At 38.7% G+C, this 25,963-nt stretch overlaps 1 long non-coding RNA gene across 1 annotated transcript in view; it reads left to right on the forward strand.

Moving 5' to 3' along the window:
- The window catches only part of LOC109145401, a 96,644-nt gene extending 82,551 nt beyond the window's left edge, over positions 1 to 14,093 (forward strand). The window contains exon 3 of the long non-coding RNA XR_005601369.1: positions 11,535 to 14,093. This is a non-coding gene — a long non-coding RNA (uncharacterized LOC109145401). The remainder of the gene's footprint in view (positions 1 to 11,534) is intronic.
- Positions 14,094 to 25,963: the final 11,870 nt, after the last annotated feature.

Consider the following 25,963-nt stretch of genomic DNA (forward strand, 5'->3'; position numbering starts at 1 on the left):
ATGGCAATTTAGCTATAGGATTGTGGACCCATTGTAGAAAAAGTCTTTTAGCTTTATAATAGAAAACAAGGTGCTGGCAAGTTATGATCAAAGTCTACAGAGTGTCTGAGATATGTTAGGCAATTTATGTATCAAAACTGGCATTTTCTGAAAATGGATAAAAAGGATAAACAAGATAAAGGCTTACAGACTGGTTTTTATCTGGTGATATTTAAAGTTAACTGAAAATTGTTCTAATAACAAGTGACAACTTACACCTCCTTTGAAAATAAAAATGTGCCTACTGTTCCTCTCTCCACAAGATGTTAAGAGAGCAGAAGTGCTGGTGGAGGCTGTACTTACCACAGGCCAACTGAAGGCTGGACAGCCTGGCATAAACAAGCTGAGGAAGGACCACTTTCTGGGAGTGGAGCCTCTACTTGTCCTTGCTTATTGTGCCATGCACACCTGAGGACTCAGAGACTAACATCTAACCCCATAGCATGTTTCTCTTTCAGGTAATTTTTCCCATTCTTCTTCAATCACTATGTTATGTTTTGCTGTATTTTGTTTTACTCAATGTCAGATAATGCTTTAGGTCTTTGGACCTAAAACTCTTTGCATAGAAAGAAGGGATCATGGTTGCCTTGCATGATCTTCTTGGATAAATAATTAGTTGATCTATTTTATGTTTCAGAATAGCAGAATACTTGAGAAAAAAATGACCATGACACAAAAATTGAATAATGAGGTATTCATGTTAATCTTCTTTTATATTTTGCAGAGGCAAATAAATCAATATCTTATAGACCTGCATAAAAATCAGCAAATAAAACTGGCAGATAGTGAATGCAGAAAGACTTCCCATTCATGCCTTAAGTGGTTTATGACAGTAATATATTATTGATGCTCTGTCTCCGTAAGATTCAGGTACTCTCAAAAACAGCTGAGCCCAAATGTCCCATAAATAATTTTCCTACTGTACACAGTGTCCTTGTCAGGCTTTCTGAAATACTGGCTGACCAGCAAAAAGGTAGAATAAAACTATGTGTAGAGTGTAAATCAATCACATTCCTCCGCAGTTGCATGAAAGAGTTAAAGTTTTAAATTTCTTAGCTATGCCACTAAACCAGTCCTTTCCTATCACTTTCTCCAGCCTGTGTGTACCTTCTTCTGAGGTTTTCTGGGATTTGTCCAATTGCTTAGATGTCCCCATATGCTGATTTTACTGCACAAACCCTGCACACATCTAGTATTCTCTCTGCTTCTTTCATTCCCTTCCACTGAGCCTCATCACAGCCTTTTCTAATTTGTTGCCTTGGGCTGCTGACAGTTACCACTTAATAAATGATGTCCTGATGTACATATTTCAATGCAGAGCAGATTGCTGAAGCACTGGTGTGAGACTGCTGCTCTGAATTCCCTACCACTCAAGCACACTTGCTGCCCTGTGTGCTACATGCGGACTTGGTGAGCAAGAAGGGCACAGTGGTGTGGAGGAGAGGGATGGGAGCACTGGCAGCAGATAGGAAGAGGGGTCTCTCTCTGCCCCTGTTCCTCTGCCTGTCCCACAGGGCACAGGTGCTGCCCCAGCCTTGCTGATTCAGCTGCATTGCAGCAGCAGCCTTCTCCTAGGTGAAGAGGAGGCACTCTGCACACTGTCCCAGATGGCCACAGAAATCAGCAGTAAGAAATGGGGAAATTCACTCAGGAAATTTCTTCCCATCTCAGCATCCAAAGCATCACAGGTGAAACTTTCCATAGAGGATACCTGAGATGTCAGATACAAACTCAGATATAGTGTTTGGCCTGTCCTGTTCCTGCATTAAAAGGCTTTCACCACCTCAAATTGTAACTTTAAGACAAATAAGTCACACAAGAGTTGTATTGTTTTTTTAGTATGCAATGTTTTCAATTTGAAGTTATGTAACCAGAAATAAACAGGTTTTACGAGTTATAAATTGTAGATTACATAGATTTCAGTAGGCTTGGGAAAGATGGTTGTGTTGTATTACACCAAAGAAATTTCTGATTGTGTAATTCTTCATCAATGAAAAAGAGCTACTTTGAATCCAATCTGATTCAATGCACAAATTCAGCAAGAAATTGGGGAGTATTTTAAGAGCCAAGGCTCACTAGCACTAACACATCAAACATAAGCTCAGCCCAGCTGGATATTTTAAGGAGGGTGAATGTGTACCTTTATTATGAGAATAAAGTATAAAAAAGTAGTGGTGAACAACAGTAACTGTTAGAAAGAAATGATAGATGACTGCATGGGTGTTAGCAGCAAACAGCAAAAACGACAAAAAACCTTAAGAAGCAACCAAGCAAATCTGGTTTGAGTTAGGTATGATTTAACACAGCTTAAATGTACCTAAAAGTAACAAATAGGCATTCCTCATTAAAGGGTGATGAATCTAATTACTTTTTCAGGGAGCCAGAACACCCTCCATAGCATTCAACAAGTGGCTGCCTGGCTTAAGTGAACAGCTGGTCCTGTGGCAATCAAGGAAAACAGAACTGTTTTCCAGTGTTTTCTTGTGACCTTGAAAGCTTCTAGTGTCAGTAAGATCTTGAAATACATACCTGAAACCCCAGGTTGAAACTCCCCAGTAACAGAACTTCCTAAAAAATCAGTCATAAACTATTTATCAAGAGGTACTTTTAAAATTTTGCTGTGCTTACGTTTATTTTTCACATGCTTTTGAGTTTTTAAAATTCTTCTTAAAAAAAAAAAATCAGTCTTGAAATAAATCTGTCATGACTGAATTCAGAAATCAAAAATGGAATAAATAAATTTTTACCCTTCTGAGTTTGTCAGTGGGACTATTTTCCTTGCAGAACTTCTCAATGCTTATATATCCACTTGAGATTTGTTTGAAGAATAACTCCTATAATGTTTTTTCTCTTTCTATATGAAATTGTTGTGAGAAGTTAGACTGGATCTAAATCAGAATCACAGAATCAGTTTAATTGTTTTACCGGTTTCAGCCAAAATAATAGTTTTTGTGTATGACTTTCTTTTGTTGTTCTTAGCAATATTTTGAAGAAAATTGTGTGAAAGGATTGTCTAAGGACTTTTCCCATAGTTAACGTGAAAGGAAATTTAAAAGTTATTACACAGTTATGCAAAAACTGTAAAACTGTAAACTTTTATTGCCTGTAGCATTGAACATGAAATGATATGGTTCACCATGTAAGCAGTAAGAAGTAAATTCTCTGTAAGTAAGAATTTAATGCATTCTGTAGAAGAATTTACATAGGTATTTTGGGTTCAACTGGTGCATTTTTAAGCAAATTGGCTTACAGTACGCAACAGTATTTGACAGCAAAAGCTGTATTCCTCTTGGCAGAAAATTAATTCAAAAAATGTACCACAGGTACCTAATTGACTCCAGATGCTAATTTAGTTCCTCTAAAATAAAACCCCTAAAACATGTTTTAAGTGGATATATGCAGAAACCAAAATTTGCACATTACAGAACCTCTCCTACTGTCCTGGACAAATAATTAATATAGCCTTAGCAAAAGCAGGAGTCATTTGTTTTGTTAACTTAAAAGAAATTGTTGTCCTTCACTATCTGAAAATCAAATTATTTCTGAGGTTAGTTTTTCAATTTGGCAGTTGCTACAGTGCCCACACTCATGTCACACCTCTCTCTTTCCAGATTGACAGCTTTCAGTTATTCATTGAAGAGGTGTGTGCTGGTGAAGCCTGGCAGCCAGGCAGAGGAGGGAACACCTGGGGCACCAGGACATGCAGCCTGCAGTTTGTTCTCTGCTGCTGGGATTGGTTCTGCTCTCAGGCAGTCATTTCAAGAGGCCTGGAAGGTCTGCAATGGAGAAATGGGATGAATCTGGTACAGAAGCAGCACAATGATTCTTGCTGTCATTATGTTAGATTCCATAAGGAATTCCTCTCCTTGACTTTTAAGGGGAGAAATAGGGGATGAGTGTGCCTGTATGGGAGGTTCCTATACTCTCCCAAGAGATCTGAGCAAAAAAGGATCCCATCTTAAGTAGCTATAAATTAATGTGTGCTTCCTGGGAAAGAGATAGGGAAGGAGATAAAAAATCCTGAGAAAACATAGAACATGACACTTAGGATTATGAAGATTGGTAGGTATCTCACAACTGGACCACTGCAATAGTTAAGCAGAAGCTCTTTGGGGAAGACAGGCTGTGAAGACAAGACCTGGGGGATTGCTACAGATTGCACAAGTAATAAGGGGAGAAGGTGGGAAAACCTTTAATAACTTGAAGGATCCCCTCAGTTGAAAGCTCTGGTTATCATTGGGGACATTCATCACTCCAATATCTGCTAGGAGTGCAACAAAGCAGGGCATAAGCGATGATTATTTTGTGTAGCTGTGAGACAGACTGATGGAGAAGGATATTCTGTGGATCCTGTTACTCATAAACAATGAAAAACTCATTCTCCAACCAATGACAGACATTGGGAGCTCTGACTGCAGTGAACATAAGCTGAATTTAAGCACCTAAGGGAAATAAAGAAGACAAACAGCAAAAACAACTGGTTTTCAGGGGAACAATCTTGGTTACTTCAGAACCTTGGTAGGCAGGATCCCTTAAGAGGCTGTCTGAAAGGGCAAAGGAAGCAAGAGATAGATTCTCAAGGATAATCTCCTCAAGGTATAACAGTCTGAATAAATGAATTAGCAGACAGGCAGTTTTTGCAAGAGGTAAGCTTGGCTCAACAGATTACCCTTGAGCTCAAAAGCAGAAAGGAAGCTTATGGAAATGGAAAAGACAGCCAAGGATGAATATAAAAACGTGGTCTGGGCATGCATGGGAGGAACAAAGAACACAGAAAAGGCTAAGGTGCTAGTGTCTCCTTTGCCCTAGTCCTTACTGGCATAGTATGTTCTTCCTGGAGAAAGAAGTACTATCCACTTCAAGGAGCAAGCAAATTGGTGACCACTTTGACCAGCTGGATACACACAAGTCCATGGGATCAAATGCTGAGGTATCTCTGAGATGACGCAGCAAAGCTGTGGTCTATTAGGCTTAGAAAAGGTGCGATGACTTGGTAGGTTTCCAGTAACTGGGAAAACAAAGAAAACACCATTCCCATCTTTGACAAATGCAAGGAAAATCTAGGAAAATACAGGCTGGTCAGCCTCACATCTACGCCTAGAAAGACTGTGGAGGATGCCTGTGTGTCCTAAGTCACATAAATAAAAGTAAAAATGGTGACCTAGCACATTCACTGAGGGCAAATCATGACTGAACACCCTGATTGACTTGTGTCTTGGCTGATTCACTGCAAGAGAGGACAGGAATAGGTTTTGTGGTACCTCACAAATGTCAGGGTTTTAAGCTCGAACTCTCTTGCTACTAGTCAGTGTGAGGCATGATGGCCTGACTGGGTAGTTTATAAGGTATGTGGAAGACATGGCTGGACTGCTGGACTCAGAGAGCCATGGCCAATGGCAGTCAGTTACAAGTGCCTCTCTTCGTGTATCAGTATCTTCAGGAGCAATCCTGTTGAATATCTTCATCATCTCCCCTGCACATTCCCCAGGTTTATAGATGTCACAGAACTGGGATGGATGAGAAAATTGTTGGTTTTGATATATTTGAAGAGAAAGGCTGTCATTCATAGAGAGCTTGACAGGAGCATCCTGAACTTCAGCAAAGATGAACACAAAGTCCTGCACTGTTAACACAGCCTCAGCTGCCGAGGGATAGTACTGCAAGTCCTGATGGGCAACAGATTGAACATGTTCCAGTGTACCCCTTTGGAATCAATGGCTACTTGCACATTTGTGTAGCAAAAGCATAACTGAGAGCTGGAGGGATGTGTTTATTTCCCTCTGCTCAGCAGTGAAGAGATCTCACCTGAAATTTCATGTCCAGGTTTGGGCTACCCCAGACAGACAAGACTATAAGATCAACATGCTGAAAGGGGTCCAGCAGAGGACCAGGAGGCTGAGTAGGGGTTGGAGAGCACAAAATGCAGGGAGAGGCCAAGGGAACAGAGGTTGTTCAGTCCAGAGCAGAGAAGACTTCCTCTTGCTGTATTCTGCTGTCCAAACAGTACAGAATAGAAGATGAACTTATTTTCAGATATGTACAAGGAGTCAAGAAGAGGAAATGGCTGCACCCTGTAAGCATGGGATATTCCAGTAGGCTTATGTTGTGATGTGAGAGACCGGGGAGAAATTGCCCAGAGAGGTTTATGAACCTCCATCCTTGCAAATTTCAAAATGTGACTCAGTGAGGCCCTATGTACCCTGAACCAACTCTGAAGTTTTCCTTGCATTGAGTGGGGAGTCGGAGTGGATGAGCTCTAGAGGTCCCTTCCAACAAACATTTCTTATGATGCTGTGCTTCTTCTGAATCAGTCTGGTCCTGTTTTCTAGCTGATTGTTGTAACACTTTGAAAGTGTGGCGTATTTTGACTGTAGAGGGTCTTAAAGTTGTTCTTACCTTTTTTCTTAAATAGATATTGGATTATTATTGTGTGAAGTAGGAATATTTTTGTATATGTAGAACTTAACGTGGACCATAAAATTGCTACACCTCCACATCTTTAAAATACATACAACATGTTATGCATCTCCAGCAAACCATGTGATCGTTATGACAAAAAGTCATCCCTAATGAACCTGACCTATGTTGTAAATATTTGGAGTTTCTAAACATTTTTTTTCCTGAAATTAGATTTTTACTTCATGGAACACTTAGACATTATTTTCCTGTGTAGATAGCTACTGCCTCTCCTTGATATTCTAGAATCTAAAATCTTCCTCTTTATACAAGAAAATGGCACAGTAAACTGGTACTGTGCTGAAGCTGGATACATTCTTGTTTATTAAGAGTTTTTCTGTGAACTGGCTACTCCGTATCCAAACAGCTGTAACACATGAAATTCAGCTTCCAACTTTGACCTTGAGAAATGTTTGTCTTGACTTTAAATTTGTGAAGTCTCTACTTCTATTGAATTTGTACCACAGAAGACATTTCGGGGATTACAGGGGTTTCTTGGTAAACCTTTTAAATATTCTACCTCAGATGTATGGGAAACATTTTTGATTTTTAAGTTCAGGCAGCCTATCTTGTACTTGAGAAATCATTCTTTGCTACAACCAAAAGGTAGAATAGCTGCAGCTTCCTTCACATTACTAAAAGCTTGTATGATTTTAAATGAATCACTGGTCACTTTTTCTACAGTCACAGAAAGCAGCGTTGTGAAACAGTCACATGTTCTCTCCTGCCTGTGTTTCATTCTGCTAATGTTTGGCAAAGGATATTGTATTTGTGTAGTGTGGGTTTAAAGTGTGCTTTTAAAATTGTAGTGTTATTGCCTTTTGCCCTCTATGGTGAACATTTATGGAAAAAACCCACCACAGCAGGTTCTTCAGAGAGCTGATGAGTAAAGAGATGTAGTTCCAGGTGCACACTGGGAGTAGGGCTTATGGTGAACCACCACCCTGTTGGATGGAATGATGCTGCTACCTTTGTATGTTACCATGTATACCCCCTATATGCATGACAATTTGTCACAAATTCCAGAAGATATTTATGGACCATAAATCCATTAATGAAATATTTAGACTTCAAGCGTGATTCCACAGTCAGTTTGGGGACATACATGCAATTGATGGGATGAAGAGAATAACTGATGGGGTTCTGCATCTTATTTTCAGATGCAGAGATAGGATATTTGCCAGGAGTTCCTTGGCTGTGTGACAAGCTGACAATAATTCTCAGTATCCCGCTAACAGCTCTTTTCCATCTGATGCCAACAGATGCCCCGCCTAACTTTCTACTAACTGAAGATTCATCTTGGGAAAAGTTCTTGCTAAAAAAAGCCCAAACATGTAAATCTTGTGAGGAAAGAAGGTGGGGGAAGCAGAGAGGAGTACCAGAGGCCAAAGTTGAGTAGCAGCTGTTGGATGGAGGATGCTGAGTAATGGATCTCTGCACCAGGAGTCAATGTTGAGATTGCTCAGATTTCAACAGTGGCAATGGAGATAAAGTGTGCTGGCAGCATCACTGGAAGCATTTGCTGTAGAATGGAGGAATTTCTTCACAGAAAGGGTGTTAAGCATTGGAACAGACTGCCAAGGGAGGTGGTGGAATCACCAGCCTTGGAGGTGTTTAAGGAAAGACTGGATGTGGCACCTAGTCTTGTTGACAAGGTGGTGTTTGGTCAAAGGTTGGCCTTGGTGACCTCAGAGGTCTTTTTCAACCGAATTGATTTTATGATTCTGTGAAAGACTTTACATTGCTCACTGCAGAAGGAAAACTCAGAGAAAGCTTACAGCCTTTCATGGAAACACATGCTTTTTTCACAACAGGTAGACACTACTTCTTATCTAGAGCTAAAACATTTCTTCTCTTTGCGGCACTGAAAATTTACACAGTGATTTACTCATTATCTCTATGAGTAAGATGCTTTTTATGTTTAGAGTGTGTTTTCCTTCCAATTAAATCTGAATTTTGTTGTCAGAAAAATTACCCTTAATAGTCATTAAATACTAAACTGAGTGGAATCAAAATCTTGCAGACATTCCAGCTGATATTTTATCCATTTTATATTTCAAGAAAAGAGAAGTAACCAGCATAATTTGAGAAATCATTCCTCTTGCTTGATCAATAGCTTATGTAAAAAACTTTCCAACAGACAGAAAATTCCTGGAGTATAATTCTTCAACACTGCTAATCTCTCAAATTAAACTCCACCTAGGTGCGGATGTCTCTTCCCCTGGAGCACTATTTATCATAATAAAACTTAAATATAGGCTTGGCTTACAACTGGCCCATAAATTTAGGTACTTTATGTCCCATTGGTTATGAACCTGTTCACAATCTTGCCTGCAATTACTAAAATGTATCACTTGAAATTTTTGCTGAATTTGTGTGTTTAAACTATTAAGTGCTTGATGCACATGTAACTCAGAGAAGAATTTAACTGCATCTTAACTTGAGAGAATCCATAATAAATTGTTTCTATTTATTTCAAAGAAAATCAGAATGTCTTCTGCTGCCTAACATCTGATAAAAACACCCATGTATCACTATTATGAAAGACTGGAATTTCCACCAGTCATTTCAGCCAGTCACATATTTTGAGTTCTATACCATGCCTCCATTAGACATTTTCTCTGAAAATAACAGGAGGGTAGCAGGCTTTTAAAAACCTTGGGCTGAAATGAAATGTTCTGTCTGATATATTTGTACTGTCATTTTAGCTTGGGTTTGAGCTCACCCTTGAAACTGAACTCTCTAAATAATCCTCCTTCAGATTTTATCCATGCAGCCATTCAGCTGGAATGCCATATGGGGAGACGCAAATGCATGATGGGTGCTGGCTGCAACCTCACTCTTGTCCATACAGGCATGGGGAGCAAGCAGCCCAGGGCATGGCGAGTAGGAACCCACACTCACAAATCTAAAAAAATCAATATTAAAATAAAACCTTTGAGACTTGTTGTTGTCAGTGTGCCTGTGATCCCATGCCCCTCATTGTAATGACCTTTTCCCCAGTACTTGCTAGATTGCCAGTTGTTATGTGAAATATCAAAATGACAAATGTCAGCCCATGAGTGTCCAGGAACACTGCATTGATATGAACATTTATTGTGATGTTGCTACTTTAAAGATGAAAATATTATAGAACTTAAATTTGTGAGGAAGGTGTCATTTTCCATTGTGAATACTAACCCAATATGTTGTAATTTTTGTAATGAACCATGTGGACCATGGCTTTTCGTCTTTCCAAAGAAGCTTTGGAGAATACAGCCTAACCTGTAAAGCAAGTTAGATGCCCCGAGATGCATAGCCCCAAGCTCCTTTGTTTTTTGAGTGAATCCCACAGCATTCCTATCCAGCCATCTAGATATCTGTATGTCAGAAATCCATTATGAGTCTGCCTGTGAGTCTCTGAAATTCAATGACATCTGGAAATTTGATTGCAGTGCGATCTAGTGGATGAAATTCAGAGCCAGGAGTTTCTGACTCCTCAATGCTTATCTGATTTTGCTGCAAACATATTCCCTATCATTAGGCAAGCTATTTAAATGCCATGCCCGGGTTTGTCATGCTGCACTAATAGGAGCAATAAATACCATGGAACCCTGCTAATTAGATCACCACATACTCCTGCTGCTGGTCAGGCTGGTGAAAAATTGCTGTACTATAGCTAGAAGCAAATACATATTCTTCAACTATGCTACAGATATTTCCAATCAACATTAGCTTTTACAGGAAAATAAGCCATTGTTTTCAAGTTCTTGTAATAAATATATTTCTTAGGATAATCACACGGAAGTTAATGTTGAGAGAAGTCAATTATTTACATTAGTAAATGTCCAGAACAGTAAGGTTTCTCTGTGCCTGTACTGCTGGGTGTTTTGAAATTTAGCATGTGAATACACTCTGCAAAAGTAAATTGCATATAATTTTTTATCCAGCATCTACTTTTATGCATATACCACAATTAGTAGTAGGTCCAGTGAACATGAACACTTCTAATTACTTCCATATTGTCATGTGATTTAAAATGAAGTCTTCTGCTTAGTACTAAAGCATTTTTCAAATTATAGCACAGACTGTTTAGCTATTTTGGCAGCTTTAATATAGTTTACAAAGGAAACAGGAATTATAAAGGTGTCATATGCTGGATATTTGCAACCTAGTTGTAAGTGTCAGGAAGGGCTCTGGTTAGGAGATATATCTCTCACTCTCATCCTCAGCATGACATTTTCAGCCTTTTTTCTCTAGCAAGTTCAATGTCCTTCAGATCTAAGACTGCTGCTGCTGCTGTTCACAGTCATTAGCTCACCTTTACCCTTTGTTATTTCATCCATCACCTCAGGTGTTTTGTCTTTTTGTACTTGGTTTATTAGATTTGCAGGGCAGAGATCATCTCTTGCATTTTGCATTCTCTAAGTCCAGTGAAGGCTGATATATTTTATATTCATAAGTCACGTTCACCACTTAAACTGGTGAATGTTGCTTCTTACCATTCATATGTCATAAATTTCCATATTGGTTAAGTAATGACATCAATCAGAGCATACTAATCTAGATTAAATCACAATTAAGGAGAAGGTTGTTACATCTTAATGTTACAATTTGCTGTTTGAATACAAAACGTCTCATGATTTTTGTGTGAAAGGATGGACAAAAACATTTCTGTTTTGCAACCAGGACTCCCAGTATGTGTCAGCATGGAGTGACAGCAAGGGGCAAAGGCAGAGTGCTCTGTCCCATTGCTCCTGCTGGGAGGTTGCAGAGCGATACTGGCTGCTATGTGTGGGATGCAGAGCCCAGGAACAGCTGTCAGGAGCTGCACCATCCCTCAGCTTTCTCAAGGGTGTTGTCAGGGGACTTCCAGATGATGTAGTTTATCCCCACAGTTTTTTCAGAGTAGGAGGTAGGGGGGGGATCCTAGGCCTTAAGTCACTTACGATTAATAGATTTTAAAAAAGAAGACAAAAATTACTTTTGTCTCCAAAGCAATGATCACGATCATTTCTAGAGCATCAGAGTGCTATTATCATGTAAAATCTCTTTTCCAGCCATCCCAAAGTGTGGGTATTCTTGCCGCATTTCCCCATGGTTAATGGCTACACAAGGAAAACACTACAGAAGTTGGCACCAGGCTGTCAGCACATTAAGAGGAGGACAGGGACTTCCAGCCCTGTCTCAGAAGGCCAGCTGTCCATTTAAGCCTGTTTGTGTCTCCTGAAGTGGCACTGCAAGCTCCTCAGCTGCACTAGTGCCTGTGCATGGAGATGGGATCACTGTCTTCTGCTCCATCATTCTAGCGCCTCCCATAACCACCAGCATGGAGACATGGGTGTTCTGCTCGGTGTATCTTTCACAAAGAGCTCAGCTAGAAAGAGGATTGCAGGTTGAGGCTGGTTTAAAGCTGATGCCAAGATGTCTTAGTTAAATATGTTCCAAGGCTTCTGCTGGAGGTTCCATCCTTACCACAGCCTGATGTCCAACGTCTCCTCTTAAGCCACTGCCACCCCACTGCAGAACACAGATATGCCACAAAGGTAAGGCACTCTGAAATCAGCATTCCTGTGAAATTCCGGGTCCAAATTGTGAGTTAAACCATCTATAGTCCTGTTGAATTTATGGTATTTCAGCCTCTGCATGCAAAAACATCTAATTTTAAATATATCCATTTAATTATTCAAGATAGTGCACTATTATTATGTTAATACTTTAACTTACATGTTTTTATGGTTTTGTGCTGTCATCATTTCTCATATGCATCGCTTTAGATAACTTTTTTGGATGAATTGTGTGTAATATGGCTAATAGTCACTGTAAAGATGAGGAAATGCAACTAATGAAAAAGTAGATGAAATGACTATGTAGGGTTATGCGGGCTATGTTTGGAGGCAGTTTAATTCTCATGCACTAATGTATTATATATGTAAAATATAAACATTCCTTAGTTTGCACTAAGTTTTTAAATCAGCGATTTGAATACAGAGGACTAAAATTATCTGTCATTAAAAGACATACACATACATAAAAAATAATTTACAGAGGCTTTATACTATACCAATTTTCAGGTGGTGAAATTTTCAAAAACTCTTACCTCTGGCCAAGTTAGGTTGTGATTGCAATACAATCTGAGTTAAATTCACAGTAATACTACACAGCATTTGCATTCAGTAGGTCCTAAATGCGCTCTACAAGATACCAGCATATATTTTGTTCTTTTACAGATAATGAGGAGATATATATGTTCTCCAGGCTGTAGCACGCATCACTAACAAAACAATATGTACAGGCATTTGGCCAGTCACTGTTCTCACTCACGCAATAAAACAAACAGGTATGAATTAAAAAAGTACTCCCAGGGAAGTACATCCACTGTCTTGGTGAAGTCAGAGGAATGGTTTCTGGCACAGATTTGACTCAAACCGCCAGCAGTTCCCAGCAATCCCAAGCACAGCTTGGGAAATAAAACCAGTGAGTCCCAATAGGGAATTTGGCTATGACCATCCTCTTTTAGATGATTCTACAGTACATACATAGCCCTTTCCTTGCCAGTTGACCTCCACTCAAGCAATGGCATGATTGCAGCCCAACATAGATGGAGCCATACAGTTCATTGTGAAACTCAAGGGAAAATAATCTCATAAACAGAAATTTCAGGAAAAAAATCCTGTTCTGTCAACTCTGATTTTATTGTAAGCACCTATGATATTTTATTTAAAACCCTAATTTCGGGAAATAAGTGATTTCATTACTACCTTCCTTTTAAGAAGCGTCTTCTTGATATTCTTGAGATGCACAGTTCTTTTTTAGTTTAATTTTCTCTTTATTTTAATTTTTAATCTTGATTTTTATTATACTAGAAGGGAGGAGCTGCAGAGAGCAGCTTCATACTGCAACCTGAAGTAATTCTAGCGCCACCTTTTTTGGGAGTCAGTACCATGCTGGAGATGAATAAAATCACTTCACATTGCAAACTCTGCACTTTAACCCATGGAAGAGGTTTCCTGTCATGGGGATAAATTTTTTCTTTAGCTTCACATTTTACCAAGTCTCTCCAGCCTAAAACCACTGTAACTCCTCAGAAAAGCTTGTATTAGATGACAGACGCAGAGAAAGGGACTGGAAAGAAAACCAAAGACCTGTCTAGCCTTTGAAAGACCTTCCATCGACTTTAAAAGCCAGATCCCAATTTGTCATTTCTTCTGGGTTCTTAAAAAGAAACCTCACTTGAATTCAGTTTTTGACCTTAAGGGAACGGTGATTTTGCGGCAAAAACTGCTAATGAGGTTTTTATGGTCTGACTGAAAAACAACAGCATAAACCAATGGCCAGTGTATGAGCTTTTGAGCTTTTACATCCACTGCCAGGAAATTATTTTCAGAACCCTCTCCTGAAGTATTGTTTAGTAAAAGCTCAAAGGTGAAAAGTGAGCTATCAGTAAGAGCAAGATGTTTCTTGCAGAGACGTATGAATAAGCTTTAAATTGATATATTTTAAGTGTTGATGCTTTATGATATATGAAGTGTGTGAAAAATAAGATTACTGTTTTAATCATATCTTTTATTGGCTTTTCCTGAAATTATAATAGCAATAAAGATGGATGTTGCAAAGAATCAATCTTAGCCCTGTGTTTTATGCTGACCCTTCCTGACATCTGAGCTTCTGCAACATTGGAAACTGACATTATTACTTGTTCAGCGCTATCAAACTGGAAATTTCACCTTATTAAAATGCAGTTGCTATGGAAACACCATAGTTCTGTGATTTTTGCTTGCGGGCGGTATAGAAAAAATCTTAGTATCAATATACAAGTCAGTACATGTCATTTTAAAATACCTTCTTGGTTCTCTGATGCTTTTATATACCAGTAGGAAATGTAAGATGTAGCACTTTATCTTAATGTGCTGGAAGAGTGAAAGACACTTTTCAACAACAATCTTGGGTGTATGCCATAGAGACCTGGACAGACACTCCTTCTAAAACTGCTTTCTTTTTTTTATTAAAGCTAACACTTCTAAAGGCCCAGTTCCTGTTACTTTTTTTATTCATACTTACTTACTTCATTTGAATATTTTTATTTTAATCTCTTTGTCCTTGGGGCTTAAAGGCCTCTATTCTTTCTTGAGAAGTCTGAAAAACCTTTCAAATGTATATCATGTTATCATCATTTATGACAAGGAAACACAAAACCTGGTAAGATTTGTGCCTAGGATGTAAAAGAAGCACTGAGTAGAGCAGGAAGAAAACTGCATGCAACACTGCAGACTGACCTTTACACACTTCACCATATTAGCATTACCTTTTAAACTTTTAAACTTTGACAGTTTAATTTTCTTATTCTACCTTCTGTCATTTAGGTCAGGAATATATATTCAGCTTATCATATTCTGGACAGCCAAGGATTTATTCACAGATCTGGCACAGATTTTCTGGATGTCTAGCATAGCCATGGGATATGAATTGAGACAGAGCAAAGGTTTGGTGTGAATAAATGTCTTATTCACAGTCTGGTCAAACACGGATGCCTAAGAGCAAAGATCTTTTCTGATGTTTTCTTGTAGCCTCCACCAATGCAGTTCAGGGTCCTCCAGGATGGATTTTCCCTTCCATAATTTTGTCTAATGCATGGTTTGGTCAGGTAAGTTTTATGCAAACCGAAAACCCCTGCTGTGCTGCCCAAATTTTGCCTGGGGATTGTGTGAAGAACCTCACTGGTTTTGAATTTGCCATCTGATTATCTCACTTGATACTCTCTAGTTCCTGAATTACTGGAGTCAGTAAGAAATCATGAATTAGGTATGTAATGCATCTTCTCCACATATCCATGACTTCATAAATCATTATTGCATCATTCCTAGGATATTGGTTACAGGCAAGTCACTGCAAGTTCATTCTCCTGTGTCTCACCTTGAAATAGAAATAATGAGAGCTCTCATTTTCAGAGAATACACATCAATGCATACTAAAGAAACCACTGTATTAAAGTTGGAATAATAACTAAGATTATGGCAATGGATTGGTACTAAATATGACTGAGTGAAAAGAGAAGCATCTCAGACCCTTCTGCACCTGTACTGAGAGTGACAGACCAGGGTGGGCTCTTCTGTATGGGCCACTTACTTTTCAGCTGCTTTGGCAAGATATTGTCAAGAGAGAAAGGGAAGGGGGCTGGTCACAGTGATTCAATTGCTGTGCTGTGGAGCAGTATGGTTTCCTGTGTTTGGATTGCTGAGGCACTAAACATTCTGAAAAGGGAAGCTTTGTCAAAAAACAAAGCTTGTACTTGGCACTGGTGTGGCTGCACCTCAAATCCTGTGTTCGGTTTTGGGCCGCTCACTACAGCAAACACATTCAGGTGCTGAAGCATGTCCAGAGAAAGGCAATGAAACAGGTGAAGGATCTGGGTATGAGTCTTATGAGGAGCTGCTGAGGGAGCTGGGGTTGTTCAGCCTGGAGAAAAAGAGGCTCATCAATGACTGTATCACTCTCTAAAACTGACTGAAAGGAGGCTGTAGCCAGGTGGGTTTACTTCTCCCAAATAACAAGTGACAGGATGAAAGTTGTGCAAGGTGAGGTTTCAATTAGACATTAGAAAAAATTTCTCCACCTGAAAGGATGGTCAGTCATGAGAATAGGCTGCCCACAAAAGTAGTGAAATCTCCTGGAATTATTTGAAAAATGTGTGGATGTGACACTTAGGGACATGGTTTAGTGGTGAACATGGCAGTGCTAGGTTAACAGATAGACTCCTACTTAAAAGACATTTCTAACATAAAGGATTCTATGATTCTATGACAGTATGTTTATCCTGCAAACACATCCTGAAGCATTTCTAGTCAAAATAGATAGCCCTGTGATAGTAAGGTTGAGGTTTATAAAAATGCACTGAGTACCATGTTGTCAATTTTATGTGTTGAGTAAGTGAAGTTTGGAGGCTATCACTTTTTCCAGACATCGCTGAGTCCTCCTCCTCTTATTAATTGAGGTTTTGCTCCTCTCTTCAGTTGAAACCAGATGGTGACTGACTGTATTTTGGTCACCCATAAGCACAACTCTGCCTGTGTGATAGTGGGGGCTGGGTGGCTGATTGATGCCTAGAACAACAAGAGTCCAGTTGGGGAGATATTTCAATACAGCAACTTGAACATGCAATATTTAAATCTGAAGAGAGGATGTACTGAGATACGTCTGGGTAAACTAAGGCTAGGACAAAAAGGATTTAGTTGAGCAGATTTCTGACCCATGCAAAGAACCTTGAAGTGAACAGTCAAATGGAAATCCTTGTAGTAAAATTAAATTCATTGCCCTTGTAAGAACTCATTTCTTGCTTAAGCTCTCCTTCAGCTCTGCATCATTATATAAGTACATGTCAGTAAATTCACAGTTTTCAAATGCCTTGAAAACACTGCTTTTAATGTGATACTGCTTTTGGTAATTCTACCCTGATACGGTACTATTAGAAATACTTTTTCTTCCTTGGTAAAGAGGAACTCTCAGGAGACTTGTTCTCATTTAACTCCTGCATAGAACCCAAGGGACTTCCATAAACTGTATTAGTTCTTGGAATGGCTACATTTTCTTCCTTATTTAATCTTGAGGGGGAAAAAAGGAGGTTACATTACATTATCTGAGGTTCACTAACACTCAAGAAGTGAAGCCACTGGGTGCACAGAACTATTATGTGCCCCATGTCATTAATCTGAAGGAATGTATTTTTCATTCTGAGAAGTCTGAGTCTCTTAGCTATTCAGTAGAGTTGTAGGTTAAACTTTAACATGTTTGGTATAAGTGCCAGGTGTCCAGACACTTGGTAAGAACAGTGGTGAAACCTAAAAACTTAGAAAAATCAGGCTGTTGCTTCTGCAGAGGAGCTTTGGCAAAGCAATGTAGGAAATGGAAGGTGGTTGCTTTTTTCACATTTCACAAGGGCACTGAATCTTTCCAGCCCATTTCTGTATTGCAGTACACCCCTGAAGTATGTATTTGTTCATGCTAAGTTTTTAGGAGAGCAGAAGAAAGACAGAATTCTGTTTCATGGTTTCAGAGTATTAAAGGTCTGAAGGGTCCAGCCCTCTGCTAAGCCAATTCCATGTCACACTGGTGGCTGGCAGTTCATGTTGATCTCTGTGTTTGAAACCTTCCAGTAACATCCACACATTTATTCATGGGTTGTTTACACCTGCTTGCTTTTGTGCCAGCATCTTGCACAACCGGCTGTGTTCTGTTTTGGGTATTATTTTCTGACATGCACAGATTAAGTACTCAGTGGCACCTGGGTAATTCAAGAGCACGAGGACCATTGAATTGCACTCCCATGTCAATAATTTGCAAATTCCTATTCAGATTTCTTCACCTTCTTACAGTGTAAATAAGGATCAAATACAGAAAAAATAACATAAAATTCTACTTGAACAAGTTGAGCCATGAGCTACCCTCCGGGTAGCGAAGGGGAAGGAGAAAAGAGAGTCCATTATTTGAACAGCAGGCAAGTACATAATGTGATAAAAATGATGATAGTTTTAGGGAGATATTAAAACAGTATCTTTGTGCTGCTACACGACAGGGCTCTAATTGCTAAATTAAATGACACTAATTAAAAATGCTTAGTCATTATCATAACTCCAGAAAAATTGTTAGAGACTTCAGAAATAGAAATGCTTCAGGGATAAAAAAAGCAGCAAAAAATGGGGGGAAAAAAGCTTGATATACAATGCAAGCTGAGTTGGTTAAATACTCAAAATAAAAAGTAAGTGTCAACATTTTATTACAAAAAAGATTTTGCTCTTAGGTAATGGTAACTATTTATTATGGTACGGTAATGAACCAAATTCAGAAGCACTCCTACTCTTGCTACATAATTTCAGTTTGCTGGTATTCCAAATTCTACCATGGTTGCATTCAAGTAATTTTTACAAGGTATGTTATACCAGGTATGAGCAGTATAATATCTGGAAATGTTTTTTCATCTGCTTAATTTATTATGCACCAAGGACTTCATGTCATAAGGAATTCCATTCTGGTTGAGTAGGCTGCTGTAATAGCAATTTGACATCCTTTTGCTGTCACTCATAACAGGAACTCAGATAGTGTTCCTATCTTAGAGCTGCTGTCTTTGATAAAAAGAATGAAAAAGATTACTTCTTTCTCTGAAGCACCTCCTGATATTTGGCCAGGTATACATCAAGTAAACTGCACATGGCTGATATACAGAACCTTAAATTTACTTAAAAGTTGATTTCTGATAAATTCTTAAGCTTCCAATATTTGTGACCCTTTCAGTGCTGTAAAAAAAATACCCCTTAAATACAGTATTTAACAAACATCTCTGAAATTCTTGAAGCATTAAAGAAGCCTAGATTTTAGAGCATGAATATCAGTGGTAACTTCTGAGCATTGAAGAAAAAAATTCTAGTGAAGATTGAAGCCAGCATCCTTTAACAGTATATTATTATATAGTATATATTATATAGTATATATTAACAAAATATACTACTCATAATAAGCTATTTCATTAATACTCCTGGCTTGCTATTGCAATTAAACTTCTGTTGTTCCTCTTGTACAAACTGGTAATTTCAGCTTCCTTGCACTAGCCTAGCACTTAAATAAGCATTAACCTGCTTATTTAAGCTCTGACTGGCGTAACTGTAGCAACATTACAAAGAAGTGGAATTTTCTATGATCCGACAGTCATTATTTTGGGTAAGCAAAGAATAACACAGCAAGACAATCACTTGTGAAATAACAGCTACTTTCATACTCCCTACCTAATTTGCTACAAAACTGGAAATAGAAATTGCAGCATCACTAAGTCTTGGCCATTTTGGATACGGTAAAGCAGAAAGCACAGCTTACTCTGAAAACAAACAGTGATGACCACATTTACAGCATTAAAAGAGAAATTCATCAGCTGTCCTACCCAGGTATGCTTTGATAAAACTTCACAGGTATCAATTTTCACATAGTAACCATAGTCCTCTCACTCCAGTCTCACAATCACTTCTCATAGTTGTTCTGTGACTTTATCTTTACAAAACTAATGCCTTTGAAATGGGCTTTTGAGTCTGTAGTAAGAAAAATGACACCAGACTGACAAGTGATAGAACGGGATATAGACAGCATAATACTTCAGTTGAAATAATGCTTAAAAAATTACATTCTCAAATTTAAGTTTGAATAGCTTAGAATGACTTTTAAATTTCACAGGAAACTTCTGCCGATTGTTATTTCTGCCTGTATGCTCTGTGCACGTGTTACATGGGAATGCTAGAAAAATCTGCATTCAATGTAGAAAAAAACTAAGAAAATATATCTGGAGCTCAGAGCAAGGTTTGTCTTCCTCTAAGAGCCTGGTTGATCAGCTAAATTCTTTCTTGTGCTCCACTGAGTTGATGACCATACAGCTCTCCAGGACATCCATATGGCAGATGTGGCAAAAGATTTCAGCATACTTGTATCCCGCAGGGTAGATGACTGTAGGCCAAATGAGATATCTGACTTTTTTTTCAGAGGTCTTAACAAAGGCATCTAATGTCCCTTGATGTGAACAACCTCCACAGTGTCTGAGACATCCAAATGGGATTGGCAGATATGGTACTTACAAGGGACCTGTGTGCTTCTACACCGGTGTCTGGAGACAGGGTACCCTACAGCATCTAAACTGTCACTGATCATTCAGGTTGGTCACAGACCATACTGCAATATTTTTCATAGCAATCTAAAGGCAGACATGTAATTTATAATAAAAAATTAACATGGATAGTTTAGGCATATTTTTCCTCACAGAAGACCTATGAGCAGATTTGGCTTTATTTGAATCTATCCATTACTTAAAATTATTAGCACTTTTTATTGTTACAGTTTTTATATTCTGTAGATCCACTGCACTTAATTCCCTAAACATTATTAATATTTGATGTTCCAGTTCTGCTGTTTGTTGGGGGACAATGGCACAAGGAAGGAATGTATATATGTTAGGTTAGAGTCCTGCATTCAGATGTCCCCGGCACTTCTCACTGGTTTTCCTGATAATATTGTTATATTTAGGTGGAGTTTATAAATTCTGTAACTGGGATAGTGAAAAATTGCTCTAATTGGTTGTTTATTTGGTTTAAGGGTAAAGTATTTGCTTTGCTCTTGCAACTCCCACAGTCAGTTGCAGCTTAGCCACTGCTGAGGGCAGGTGAAGCTTTATCTCAGCAATGAAGATGTCAGCCACCTCTCCAGATCACTGTCTCTCTCCATCTGGAAGGTTGCCTTGAGATGACCACCCTGTGGCACCCTCTGCAATCTGGTGGTGCCTTATGCCATTGTAAGAGCCGCAGGAAATCAGCTACATTTCAAGAAAACATTTGAGTCACACACAGGGAGCTGAAAATGAACAGCGATGTTTAATGTTCCAAGATGCAGAAGGATTGATAGTCCTTTAAGTCACAATTTCAGTAGGAGGAAATTAACCCACTTGCTAAGCACAGCAAACAGACTGAAACAGATCTGCCCCCAAGCCTCTTTGCTTTACTTAATGGCTTAATATAAAATATAAAACTCAAAAAATTAGCAAAAATCTCCAGTCAAACACTGACATCTTACATTTGTGAGGCTGTCTGGGCATTTTAGAGAATTTTTGTACCTTTGCTGTTTGGCGACATCTCTACAGGTCATAAGAAGCAAGTTAAGGATATGTTGGATTAAATAACATCTCCTGTCCAAATAATCACCAATACCTGTGAGCTTTTTAGTGGTAAAGTATTGGCACCATTATGGAGAAAGATATCTTACTTTTGAACTGCAGAAAGAAGGACACTTTATTCTAGAATTGATTTCTTAATGACATTTATATTACCAAGTCTCACTTGATAGGAAAGAATTTGGCTGGACCTTGGCTAGGAACACTGTAGGTTAGGCCATGACTACCACTGCAGAGGCTCAATTAAGTGCTTATCAAGTTCAATATAAAAAAGGAGAGATGACAAGACTCACGATGGGTTTAATCAGGAGAATAACCCAGCACGATGTATGGCACATGGGATTTTCTTGCCTAATTAGTGTGGTAAGGTGGCAAATGTATTGAATTGCAGTGTTCACTGGCTTAATCAGACTTCAAGATTAATTGCTATGCAATCAATGTGCCAGTGAGCAGAGGTGCAAGATATCATGGGCTGATTCTCAAGGGCGGATTCAATGCTTGGGTCTTCTTCCCATTTATAGTAACAGCTGCTAACTCATAAGGTCATAGGACACATAACTGAGCAGTTTAAAGGACAGAACAACAACTGTGATGAAAGAAGAGCTACCTGAGTAATGCAAACTGTCAGCTACTGTCTTAAAAGGATAACATATCTGCCTTTGAAGACTGCTGCTTGAACTAGATGTCTGCTTCCTTCCAGGTGTACTGCCACAGACTGCATCTTCCTCAAACAGCAAAATGCAACTTATTACAGAAACAGGATTTTAATGCCCAGAAAGACAAAAAATCATTAAACACTTACTGAACAGGGATATCTATTTAAAGCTATTCTAGAAAAATGTTACTCATGCAGAACAGCTTAACTGTTTCCAGTGTGAGACTGCCAAACAAGAAAATGTAGCAGGCAGAGCGCTGAAATGCATGACAGCTTATAAGAAGAGAAACCAAAATGATCATCATGGGAATAGCTTTAAAACGCATGAATCTCAAAATTTTGACATGAAAGCACAAATAACAATCTATGACAGAGAACAGAGTTGCCCAGGGACAGAACTTTTCAGATGTAGATCAGGAGAGGAGTAACTGTTATTTTCAACTCAAATAAGTATTCTAAACTAAACTATTTAGGGTTATTTGGGGGTTTTTTGTTTTATCTAATTTCTAATGATGGGAAATTTTATGAACTGGAATTATTGGAATAAAAAAACAAATTACTTTGAGAAATCATCCTAAAATTTAACAATGACCAATGAAATTACATATTTAGAAAAACAACATCAAAGAATCCTAGAAAACAATATATTGGGCAGACTAGTGGGATTTTGAAGGCTGGGCAGAGTTTTTTCTTGCTTTGCCAGAGCTTGGGGTTAAGCAGCAGATGCAGAAAAACATTTCCTTCATAAAACAAAGGGATGGAAGACAGTTTTCATGTTATCAGGCCTTTACATAGGCTGGACAGATGAAATTGCAAGCCCTTTCCTTTGAGGAGAATAGAGTGAGTGGCAGCTTCTGTTGTTTTAGTTCCCTCTTGACATTACCAGCTACAGACCTGCAAAAAAAAAAAGTCTTGTTAGTAAGACAACAAATGGAGGCTTGCTATTGACTGCACTGTGCATGACTTTGAGTTTCAAAGCTTATCATATTACACCTTTTTCATTTATTTTTAAGATATCAGTTACTACTCCCACACCATAAGGAAATAGAGATACACTTTTTAGTGCTTTTCATTTCCTCCTGTTGCCCTGTAACAATACAAACCAGGTCTTTTTCCATGGCCTTGTTAACCTGAAAACATTATAGATCCTGGGGATTCATTTTCAGACAGTGCTAGCAGGAAAACAGAGGGGAAAAGTGTTATAATAGACCTTCTATTCCTTTCTCTCACCAACCCACTCAATCAGTTTAGAAATACTGGAAAGAGTTCATTTCAACCTCAGTTCAACATACCCATTTTCACTACAGCTTCAGACAAGAGACTATTATAACAATCCGTTTCTCTCTATTTATAACACCACACTTTCAGGAATCATCCCTGGCCTCTGAAGTGACAGGTCTAGTGGCATAATGCAATGGAGTGGATTCAAATCTGGCTGGGACTTTTTGTCTGAAAATACTTTCCAGACTAAATCAGCATTATTCAGACAGGTCAAGCCTAGTAATAAAATATAGCTTCATCTTCTCAGTAGTGGTGATAAGCTGGGAGCACAAATGTGAAAAATTGGACTCTGAGAGTCAAAAAAATTTCCCAATTACAATTTTTATCACCTGTTTGATGAATCGTACAAAAACTAATGTGGCAGCAAAGATTCAAGCTCTTGTTAGATACAATGAACTTTATCTGTACAGTTCAGTTCAGAAAAGAATGTGCAAGTCTTGTCTTAAAAACAAAAAGTTGTGCTAAATTGCCATTTTTTTTTTAAGACAAGTCTATATAGAGTAAAAGATCTACAGCTGGGCCAGAAAATTCTCAGTTGAACATCATATGCCTTTCATCTACCAAAGAAAAAAAATGGTTGAACTTGGGGATTTTGGAATATTTCAGGATGTTTCATGCCAATTAAATAAAAATTATATGTTTAATTTTTAAAATGCCAAAAATGTTAAATTTAATATTTTTTGGTAACAAATTATTTTCTCATTTTAAAATGACTGCTTGGTCTAAAAAGTGTCTCAATTTTCCTCTTAAAAAGACAACAATTATTTCAATCTCTGAAACTAGAATAAACTAAAATATTACCCACAAAACCAAAATAAATTCAGCATTTTGTTTTGAAAAACAAAACCATTCAGCTTTGATTTAAAGAAAATTTAATTTTCCTGGCAACAGGAGGCAAATAGGTACTGAGTACATTTTATTTCCTGACAACATGCTTGCAATTGAGAATTACTAAAATATGTGATTTCTTGGCTTATGTTTAAAATTGCTAGGGATCTTTTCCTTTGTTTTTCTATTATTCTACCACGAGAAAGAGCACATCTTAAGATACAGTCCCTTGCAGTACATTTTGAAACATAGGTACAATCATACTGGGATTCTGTCTTGTTTCATTACACCAGAGGCTACAGGAGCACTTTCTGTTTGAGTATGTAAATAGTTAATGAAAAGCCAGTAGATGGCACTCAAGAATGTGCAGCATTGATCACACCTAAGAAGTCGAAACCTTGTTGTGCTCTGCAAATGGCTTCCCCAGCCTTCTCTGCACAGGAGACCTTAACTCCTGGGATCCAAAGGAAGCTGAAGGAAACACTGCACTTTGGATCTAACTGGCCTGTTCTTCTCCAGGAACTATACAGGTCTGGATTTTGTATGTTGGATAAATATAATTGGAATTAGCTGCTAAATGCAGTAAAAATAAATGAGAAACCTTTAGGGAATATTTTCAGTTCCTTTTTGGCTATATATATTCAGTTGGCTAATGCAAATTACTGCATTTTCTTCAAACAGAGTGTGTTCTGATGCGGTTTGGTATTTTTCCCAAGTCAAGATTTACTCTTTTAAAATAGGCCTTGCAACATTCCCCTTTAACCTGATATAAATTACTTGTGCAAACAGAAGAAAAACAATCTGGTGATAGGGGTTTCTTGCTTTTCTTGGAAATATTCTCATCGCCACATCAGAGTCTGGGAAGATCTGGTCTCAGCTGGAAAGGTGGGAATGTAAAGACCACCCTTCCAAGTAACAACTGTCATGGTAACAGGAGAGAAGCCATCTAGGGTCAGTGATCTGTGATCTGAATGGCTTCCAAATATGTCTCTGCTGCTCATGACTGGGCACAAAGACCTGTCTGATATGGGGATGTTTATGAAGATGGGTATATCTGAGTCCAGATGGGGGCCACAAATATGAGCAGAGGTGCTGGAGCACCTCTCCTATGAAGACAGGCTGAGAGAGCCTGGAGAAGGCTGTGGGGAGACTTTACAGCACCTTCCAGTACCTAAAGGTGCCTACAAGAAAGATGGAGAGGGACTTTTTATAAGGGCACGTAGTTATAGGAAAAGGGGGAATGGCCTTAAGCTAAAGGAATGTAGGTTTAAATTAGACATTAGGAAGAAATCCTTTACTATCAGCTGGCAAGATACTGGAATAGGCTGCTCAGGGAAGTTGTGGATTCTCCACCCCTGGAGCTGTTCCTGACTGGGCTGGACAGGGCCCTGACCAAATTGGTCTAACAGAAGGTTCCCCTTTCCCTGTCAGGAGGGTTGGAATCAGAAGATCTTTAAGATCCCTTCCAACCCAAACCATTCTATGATTATATGAAGTTCCTGAACATTTTTTTCAAACTTATTTTTCAGCTCTAAGGATTGCTCTGCAGGAAACATTTTTTGTTCGTGGCCTCTTGTAAAACTAGTGAGAAAATTTAGCACAGACTTGGCTGAAATTTGCATGATTTTGGCCAACTAGCTGCTTGTCTGAAACATTTATTTTATCCTTGTGTGGGGCATACTTAAGTTGCATGCTGCCAGTTAACATTAAAAAATTAGTCAACAAATGTGGCTACGTTAAAACTATCAGGAGGAAGAAAATCCAGCTGGGAAAAGCAAAAGGAGAGTCAGTTCTAAATTTCTCTTTGTGCAACTAACATAAACTGTTCCCCCAGATATGAGGAGCGTTGACTACTCTGCTCCGGTAAGGGGAAGGAGAAGAGTGGAGGAAGCAGGAGGGGGAAGAGAAAAGAAGAGATACAGAGAGAGAAGAAAGCAAAGCCCCGGAGAGTTCTGTTCCCCACAAGGAAAAGGGAGAGTGTAATCACTGCCAGTGGCCAAGGCAGCCTGCTTTGCCATCCCCACCAGCCGCTG

Source organism: Corvus cornix, chromosome 2 (genome assembly GCF_000738735.6).
Source record: "Corvus cornix cornix isolate S_Up_H32 chromosome 2, ASM73873v5, whole genome shotgun sequence".
NCBI lineage: Eukaryota > Metazoa > Chordata > Aves > Passeriformes > Corvidae > Corvus > Corvus cornix.